Raw genomic sequence first — 9,799 nt, 5'->3', positions numbered from 1 at the left:
GTTGGAAAGAGGAATCAAAGGTCTTTAATTTCGTAGGTCTTACTCCACCTAATTCATTATGTGGCAAGATATATGATCATTTTAAGTTGACCTAAGTAGAATTTTATGTCAAAATCTAATCAATAAGGAAGCTTTCAACACGATTTTGTGCTAGGGGAGACCTTAATTCATATCCAAATTCATTACATTGCCTAGATATAGGTATATAGTGGCAAACATACAAAGCAAACAAAGTAAAACAGAGATATAATAAAAAGGCAACAACTTCATTAACGTTGCAAGTTCCAGTTCTTACGGATTTCATCTATTCTTATTTATGTTCTATTACATAGCAACCTACAAATTCGGCTTCCATGGTAGAAAACGCTATTAATGTTTGTTTCACACTCTTCTGGAAAATAGTTCATCTGGCCAACATGAAAACATAACTTGATGTTGATCTCCTACTATTAAGACATCCAACAAATTATATATATTTGTGTGGTAGTAAATCACTAGGGAATTTGGCCGCGCTTCGCGCAATTATAATATATATATATATGTAAATTTATTTAAGAAAATGATTATGATACAAGAAATAAAAAGACCAACTATAGAAACAAGAAAATGATAAAATCACAATACAAGTATTTTTGTAGAATTGGAGCTTAAATGAATTACATTTTTATTATCAAATAATTTTCAAAATCAAAAAGGCTAATTTATTAAGAAGAAAAAATATGTATATTATAATGTTTTATATATATAATTCGAATAAAGATATTTAAGGACTTGGATTTTTTTCTTATTTTTGTTAAATGATAAATTTACTGTCCGATGAATCTTCCTTTTATTCGAAAAAAAAAATGTGATGAAACTAAAAATAGGAGGAAGAAGAGATAAGTATTTCTATTTCATTTCTTCTTTAATATTTAATTCTTTCATTCTCCTTATTTTTTCTTATTTTTCATCATTGTCTAAATAAATATTTTTCTCTTATTCTTACTCATTATCTAAATAAACCACTATTGCTAATTTTCCTATATATCTTATAGTTGTTTTTGGTAATTCTTTAAAAGTAGAAGAAATGAACAAATTTAAAGAAAATGTAATGGATCTTCACCATAAGAAACACCTAAGAACTATGTATTTCAATATTTAATATGCTTTTCTTTTGAGCCATGAGTAGTAAATTTGAATGCCTGTTGGCGTAGTTAACACTATGTTCTGACAAAGTTACAAATAACTAATTTGAGCTAAATAAAAATGTAATTTACTACAATTAATTTTTTTTATAAGAACCTAAATTTTTTAAAAATAATGTATAGAGAGAACATATGAAAAAAGCAAAAAGAGAAAAATAACAACACAACTTTGTCAAGTCCTTAATCACAAAAATAAATATAAAAAAATAAATATATAATCAATGCAATTATTTTTGAGCTTTTGTCCGGTTCCCCTTCTATCCACATTAAAGAGTCTTTTCATAGAGTCAAACCGAAGTATAAATCTGATACTACAACAATAATATACACTATTTCAAAAATGGAATAAAAATAATAATCTTGAGTAAGAATCTTATGAAACAAAAAATGAATTTATATATATATATATATATACACACAAAAAAAAAAGAAATTGAAGGAATATCATAAGGTGTCTTAAATTTTGAAATTAAATAGTTGGGGGTTACAAATATGAATTTAAAGAAAATGAGTTAATAATATTAATTAAAGTAGAAGTTGAATAGATATAAGTTATGGAGGTAAAAAAATTAAAATAAATGAAAGAAAAAAAATTCATGAACTATTCAACGTTTGTTGGGTGTTTAAGTTTTATTAGGAAAGCAAGCAAATCAAATTTCTTTTTTTTTTTTTGTGTTACTCCATTGTGTTTGACAAAATTGAAAGAGGAAAAAAATACAATAAAAAAGAGACAAGTATCTTGAAAGATTAAAGTAGTAAATACTGAGACTTTTAATTTTTTGTAATAAAGAATAATAATGAGTGTAAATAATTTTTGAGACATTTAAGTATAACAATAAATAGAGGAGTAGTATTTGATATATTTAATTTTTATACAATAATAAGTAAGTAGAAAAATATGAAAAATTATTTAAAAATTGAGAAAAAATGATAAATAGAATCATTGGCCAAAGAGAGGTGCAACTTCACTTTTCTAACATGTAGCATATATTATATATTGATTTTAAAGCACAACAATATCAATAGCTATGAGAAATGTACCATAGTTAATATAGCTTTCAAGCATGGCAAAATTTTAGAATATTGAAATCAAAACAATACATTAATGAATCTCTAAAATATTGGAAACATTCAAACTTTATATTAGTATGATCATCTCTCTTGATAAATCTTTCAACATAATTAAGCTTCCTTCTTCGTTTTGATGAACTTGTACTAAACTAATGTGAGCATCTCTTTGTAATGAATCTTTGAAGAATATATCTTTGATCTTCATCAAAGTGAAGGACATATCATGTCACTATCTTTTCTATGATTTCTTATGGAAAAGATGAAGAATATTTTTTTTTAAAAGAGAAAAAACTACACTAAACTAATAGAAAGAAAGAATGAGAAAATAAATATCCAGCATCTCCATGAATGATTGTTATTTATAGATTTGATAATCCATAGAATAGTTAGAAAGGAGTTGAAGAGGCATGTTATTTTTTTTGAAATTGGTAACTTTGTCTTTTCCTCAAAAGTCATTACTCAAATTGTATTGGTCAGTATTTACAACATGTACTTCAAATCTAACTATCTTTTACTAAATTGAGTCTAGTACATCAATTATGGAGATAGTCATTTGAGTATAATTGATTACACCAAAACATAGTAGCATAAGACAATTTAGTTTGACTTTTTGCAAACTATTCTCAACACTATCAAAAGCTCTAGAGTTCCTTTCCTTCCATATTGCCCACCATATACTAGCTAGGACTATTCTTCATCTGTCTCTATTCTTGGATTGCTTTCGTGCTTCCTCTCAACTCTGGATCGCTTCTGTGATCTTGCCAAGTTGACCAATGATCTTGCAGTGTAGAAAGAGATGATTGAAGAGGCATGTTATTTAAGTAGAGAATATGAATTGATGGAGGTTTTTTGTAACTCAAGAAAAAAAATCTTAAAAAAGGAGAAAAAAGATAAATATTAATTGAGGCAATAAGAGAGGTGTCACATTACTTTGTCTATGTTTCTCCTTTATATTACATATAAATTCTTTATTTTTTCTTGTAAATCTAATCTGAAGAGGCCCATTGGGATGTCCATAATTAAAGTATTTTTCTTCATTGACGTTGATTTTTTACTTTAAGTAGTTAAAACATTTACACAAATATTAGCGTCATTCAAAGTAATAAAGCTATAACTAAAGGATATGAATTTAAAACTAAATGTCATAGCTAAAGTGAGTTCCATAATTTTTTTAAAAATGTACACTAATTAAATTAAAGTAGAACAAAAAATATTTCAACTCTCTCTTATATAATAAGATAATAAGATAACTTCTGAGTCGAAAGAAAATGTACTCCCTCCCTCTTAAATTAGTTGTCGCTTCTCAAAAGTCAAATACAATAAATTTGATTAATATTTTAAAATATATATTTTCATCGAATAGACATAAGAAAATATAATTTTTAAATATCTAAATTTTAATTAAAAATATTCAATTTATCCAATTTGATTTAATTCTAAAACATAAGTCAAATCGACTCCAATAAGCGGAAAGTAACAATTAATTTGGGACAAGGGAGTAGTTATTCAGCTAGTACATAGTTATTAATTTTGGCAAGAGTGACCTAACTTGACGGATACTTCACTATTATATTTATGGTAAAAAAAATCTTATCAACAATTCTCTTCTCCGTACATCTTTAACTGAAACAATTTAGTAGCATTTTTTATATTTGCATTAAGTTAAATTATTGAACTATAACAATAATAAATAAAATTGAGAAAACATTTTAACCCACATAATACATCTGAGAAACACAACGTTCAAAATGATTGATATAAAGTGGGAAAAGGTAAACAAAAGGAGAACTAAATTAAAAAAATGAAAAATAGGAATTCCTAAGAGAAATTGACTTTAGTTTAAACAGAGATATTGCAACAAATACGACTTGATAGATATATAATCTAACTTAGGTAATTTCCAAAATCAAAATGTCTCAAAATCAAGATAGAGATAACTGATTAGCGGATGAAGAGGATATCGAGGAAACACAATGATCATGAAAGGTTCATGTCGACAGATTGTGCACATCGATACTAGAACAACCTCATCAATAAAAAGATAAAGTTTGAGAGAGGGATTGAAGAAAAGAGGTTGGCAGAACTTCTTCTGGACTTCTATGGCCGTTAAGATGACAAAATGTAAACTCTACAACTACAACTGATGATCTAGTTAGAGAGAAAAGGGAGATATGAGCTGTGAACTGATTTCATTGATTGAGAAAAACCAAATCTTACAATGCACTATGTACATACATATATACTTGATGCTGCAACTCATACAATATATTCACAACCTATCACAATCCTACATCTGTCTATAATAACAAAACAGTTACACCTAATTGATCTTAATAATAACTAATGGTAACAAATCAGTGAGGTCAAGTTACTCCACTACCCTCACCGTCACGCCCCGAGCCTACACTCTGGGTGGGACTGACACTCGAGAACCTTTGATGGCCCCAAACGAACCCTTTGCCTGACTTACTTACTCAGCGGAAGACTTAAACATAAGAAATAATCTCAAATAAGAAACTTATCATGAATTAAAACTTAGAATGTCTTTAAGGAAACGTTCAAACTAGCCAAAATGGCTACTCAAGTCTCATAGAAAAACATCTGAAATACAAGACTAAAGAACTACAACTACTCGTCTATGAAGCCTCTAAAACAAAGAGGGATGTCGGTACAAGACTACCGATCATCCTAATTACTAAAATACTAAATCAAAATAATAAGGGATCCTCCGAAAAGCAAGGAGGCTCACCAACTGACTTTGAGTGCTCAACTAGATCAACGAGGCGCTGGATGCTGATCCTCGTTACCTGTGTCTGCATCATAAAACGATGCAGGCCAAATGGCATCAGTACATTGAATGTACGAGTATGCGAGGGGAAAACTAAACATAACATAAGCTTGAAAGAAATCTGAAAGGAACACTTACCTTGGCTTTACTCAACTCATGAATAACTTACTCAAATGCAACGTACACAACAATAATAGTGCAGTTTATACAAAGCATTTAAAACGGTAGGTGACAACTCAATGTATTAAAGAAAATGCAATAGCAACTCAATTACATAAAAAGTAAAATAATAATGTGGGAGTTTCTCTAACTGACAACCACCACTATGAGCTTAAGTGGTGATACAACGTTTTGCCCACTGTCATGCCCCGAGCCTACACCCTGGGAGGGACTGGCACTCAAGAACCATTGTTGGCCCCAAGAGAACCCTTGGCCTAGCCTACTTACTCAGCGGAAGACTTAAACATAAGAAATATAACTCATGCAATAACTTAAGAGATAATAACTTAGCCAAAAATAGGCAACTCAAGTCTTAAACGTATACAACTGAAATGAATAAGACTTAAAGAACTATAACTATCTGTCTTATGAAGCCTCTAAAACAAAAGGGATGTCGGGACAGGACCCCTGATCATCCTAACAACTGAAAACTAGAAGGAAATTTAAAAAAGAACCCTCCTGAAAGTAATGAGGCTCACCAACTGACTCAGAGTGCTCAACCTGATCAACGAGGCGCTGGATGCTAATCCTGGTTACCTGTGTTTGCATCATAAGACGATGCAGGCCAACTGGCATCAGTACATTGAATGTACGAGTATGCGAGTTGGAATGCTAAACATAACATAAGCTTGAAAAGAATCTGAAAGGAACATTTACCTTGGCTTTTACTCAACTCATGAACAACTTAACTCAATATAAAGCAATAAAACACATGCAATATATAGAAAGCTTTTAAAACAGTAGAAAACAACTTAGTTTGTTAAAGAAATGCAATAACAAACTCAATTGTACTTGTATAATAAAGTAATATAATTTATGTGGGAGTTTCTCTAACCGACAACCACCACTATGAGCCTAAGTGGTGATATAGCGTCTTGCCCAAGCTGCCAGAATTAACCTATACTTTGCCATCATATAGAACGCCTTAACTAAGTGGATCAACTAGTCTCTGCTAAAAATCACTTAAGGAATCATCTAAAAAGTATGATTCTTTACTACCCATGATGGCTACATGGTTTATGGAGACTTGAGTTAATATGAACTCGCATCCCCATATCACTGCTCAATACTACTCCAAAAATATACTTAGTTCATTTGTTTAAAAATAAACTTCTTTCTTTGGTTTGAGATAATTACTCAAAACTTAGCTCGAAAGCTCTCTTGGAAATCGGTGTTACCCTTTCTTGTTCAAATGTGAAAACATTTTAAACTCTTGGGAATACTTAGTTCCCTTATAGATTTTCGGAGAAATGAACTCAACTCTTTACTCTTTTCTTAACTTAAAACATAAGTCTTAGAACAAAGTTAAAACGTTTGTGAATGACTTTTGAAAAACATTAATGAACTTCTCTTGACTTGATTCTTGACTTCTAAACTTGACTCTTAACTTTCCTTGAATTGAATTATGGATTCAAGGTTCATGATCTTGTGTTTATGGATGATTTCATGATGCTTAGATGTACCTTAGAGTATTGGAATCAACTAGGAAGTGTTGGTACACTTTAGAAGGACTTAGACGGGCTAAACGACGAAAAACGGGTGAAAAATGTCGATTCGGGCGCATCCCTGGCGTGCCGCGCCAACCCCAACTTACTGGGGCTCCAAAATGGCGCACTGCTGGCGTGCTGCCCCAGCCTGCCTGGCGCTATGGGGGTGCGTCGCGCCAGCCTTCCCTTCAGGCAAAAAGTGATGAACTTTTGGTCTCGTTTTCTGATCTTAAATCGATTAATTCTGATTCCTTTTCTCAAATTCACTTTAGTATCAGATACCCAAGACATATACACAAACTCTAACTCAAACAACTCAAGGAAACAACAATTTAATATCAAGAAACTCATTAATCTCAACTCACGTTCAGGAACGAAAGAAATTCAAGAACAACTATCAAGAACATTCAACTTCCAATCGTTTTAGAAAGAATTCACGCTGAATCAAACAGGCATGGCACGTGGGTGAACAAACCCAACGTTATGAAAGTCTCACATACCTTGTAGGATCAAATCCTTGATGAAATCCGCAACCAATTCCTTACGAAGATGACGAAATCTTGATCTTTCTTCTCCTTTCTCCTCCTTTCTCTTTTTCTCCAAGCCCTAGCGTGAACTTCAAACTTTTCTAAACTGACTAAAATCTGATTTTACCCCAATTAAAACTCCTTAAAAACGAATTAAAATAATAGGGTATGGAAAAAGACCAAAAACACCCATTAAAAATCCGGATTGGACAGTTCCTTATTTGAACAGCCCAACTTCGAATGGGCATATCTCACTCATACGAACTCGAAATCGCGCAAATTCGGTGGCGTTGGAAAGATCATTCCAATATCTGTCCAAGATCTTTCCTACAATATCTGGAAACACACCTAACTCCTCCTGAGCGAGGAGTTATGGTCGTTTGAAGTTGACCAAAAACTCAACTTAACATACTTAACAAATTTCCAGATTTTTATATTCTTTCCAAAAATGGTTATTTCCAATTCTTAACTTCTTCCTAGTTATTTCAAATTGGTGAGATGTTACACCCACGCTGCCAGAACTGTCTTATACTTTGCCATCATATAGAACGCCTTATCAAAGTGGATCCACTAGTCTATGCTAAAAAACACTAAGGAATCATCTAAAAAGTATGATCCTTTCTACCCATGATGTCTACATGGTTTATGGAGACTTGAGTTATTATGAACTCGCATTCCCATATCGGTGCTCAATACTTCTCCCAAAATATAATTAGCTCATATGTTTTTAAAACAAGACTCTTTCTTTGGTTTGAGATAATTACTCAAAACTTAGCTTAAAAGCTCTCTTTGAAATCAATGTTTCCTTTCTTACTCAAATGTGAAAACATTTTAACTTTTGGGAATACTTAGTTCCCATATAATCTTTGAAGAAATGAACTCTTACTCTTATTCATTAGTCAACTCAAAGATTAAGTCTTAAAATGAAGTTAAAACGCTTGTAAAAGAGTTTTGAAAAACTCTATGAACTTCTCTTGACTCGATTCTTAACTTCTTAACTTGATTCTTAACTTTCCTCAAATTGAATTATGGATTCAAGGCTCATGATCTCATGTTTATGGATGATTCCATGATGTTTAGACGCACCTTGGAGTGTTGGAATCAACTAGGAAACATAGGTACGTTGCTAAGGAACTAGTACGGAAAGAAGGGGGAGAAGTGGGAAGACCTGGCGTCCCTAGCGCTCTGAGAGGCGCGAGACGCCAGCCTTAAAACTTCAGAGGAAGGGGTGGGGCACACTGGCTGGCGCGGCGCCCCAGAGCCCATATTTCGGTGCCCCACTTGGGGTGCTATGGCTGGGGCGGCTCCCAGGCCCCTGCCCAGGTGAACTTCGACTTTTCTCCTTCGTTTTTCAACTCTAAACCCCATATTTCAACTTAGTTCTTTCCCCAAACACTTAGAATCGACTATACCCTCAATATATACAAGATTCAACTCGAAATCACACCTAAATACATGAATCAACCTCAAGAAACATCAACAACAAGAACCCACAAGAATTCAAACGAATTAACATAAAAAACTCATAGGATTTGCTTTCAAAACTATACAACTTCGCTGAATTGAATCATGATTGGCACGTGGGTGAACTAACCCAACGCTATGTGATCTCACATACCTCGTAGGGATTAACCTTTGGCTAAATCCACACGAAAATCTCCAAGAAATCGATGAATCTTTGAACTTTCTTCTCCTTTCTCCTCTTTTCTCTTTTCTCCAAGCCCTAGCCTGAATTTCCAATTATCTAAACTGATCTAATTCTGATTATACCCCAAATAAACTACCTAAAAACGAATTAAATTAATTGGGAAAGGAAAAGTTTAAAATAACCTTCCAAAATCCGGTTTAGACTTTCCTTATTTGAACAGCCCAACTTCAAATAGGCATATCTCACTCATACGAACTCGGAATCGCGCGAACTTGGCGGCGTTGGAAAGATAATTCCAAGATTTTTCCTACGGTATCTGGAAGTACACCTAAATCATTCTGAGCTAGGAGTTATGCTCATTTGAAGTTGACCCAAAACTCAAATTTAACATAACTTAACAATTTCCAGATTTTTCATTCTTTCCTAAAATGATTATTTCCAATTCTAAGTCTTTCTAGCTCTTTCAAAAAGGCTAGGTTAATCTCTTCATTCACACAAGTTTCATGTTCCTTGTCATGTCTTTCCCTTATCTACGCTATAAGAAAGTCTACAAGTATTGTAAGTAAAAATAAAAGAACAAACAACAATCACATATAGAGTATAATTATCACATACAATATTTTGGTGAGTTAAATTTAATGGGTTAGTAAGGTCACAATTTAAACCTAGTTGAATCTTTGTTCTTTCCATATTCATGCTACAGTTATGAGAAAAAATATGTCATATTATAACATTGCAAATGGATATTTAGTGGCTAAAAGGACACAATTTAAACCTAGTAAAATCTTCCATCATTTTTTATCAACCATAGAAGTAAATATGTCATACTAAATATATTCTTTGCGAGTTAAAAGTTTAACAGATCACAACTTAAG

Source organism: Solanum tuberosum, unplaced genomic scaffold, assembly GCF_000226075.1.
Source record: "Solanum tuberosum cultivar DM 1-3 516 R44 unplaced genomic scaffold, SolTub_3.0 scf00269, whole genome shotgun sequence".
Taxonomy (NCBI): Eukaryota; Viridiplantae; Streptophyta; class Magnoliopsida; order Solanales; family Solanaceae; genus Solanum; species Solanum tuberosum.
This window is presented reverse-complemented; position numbering follows the sequence as displayed.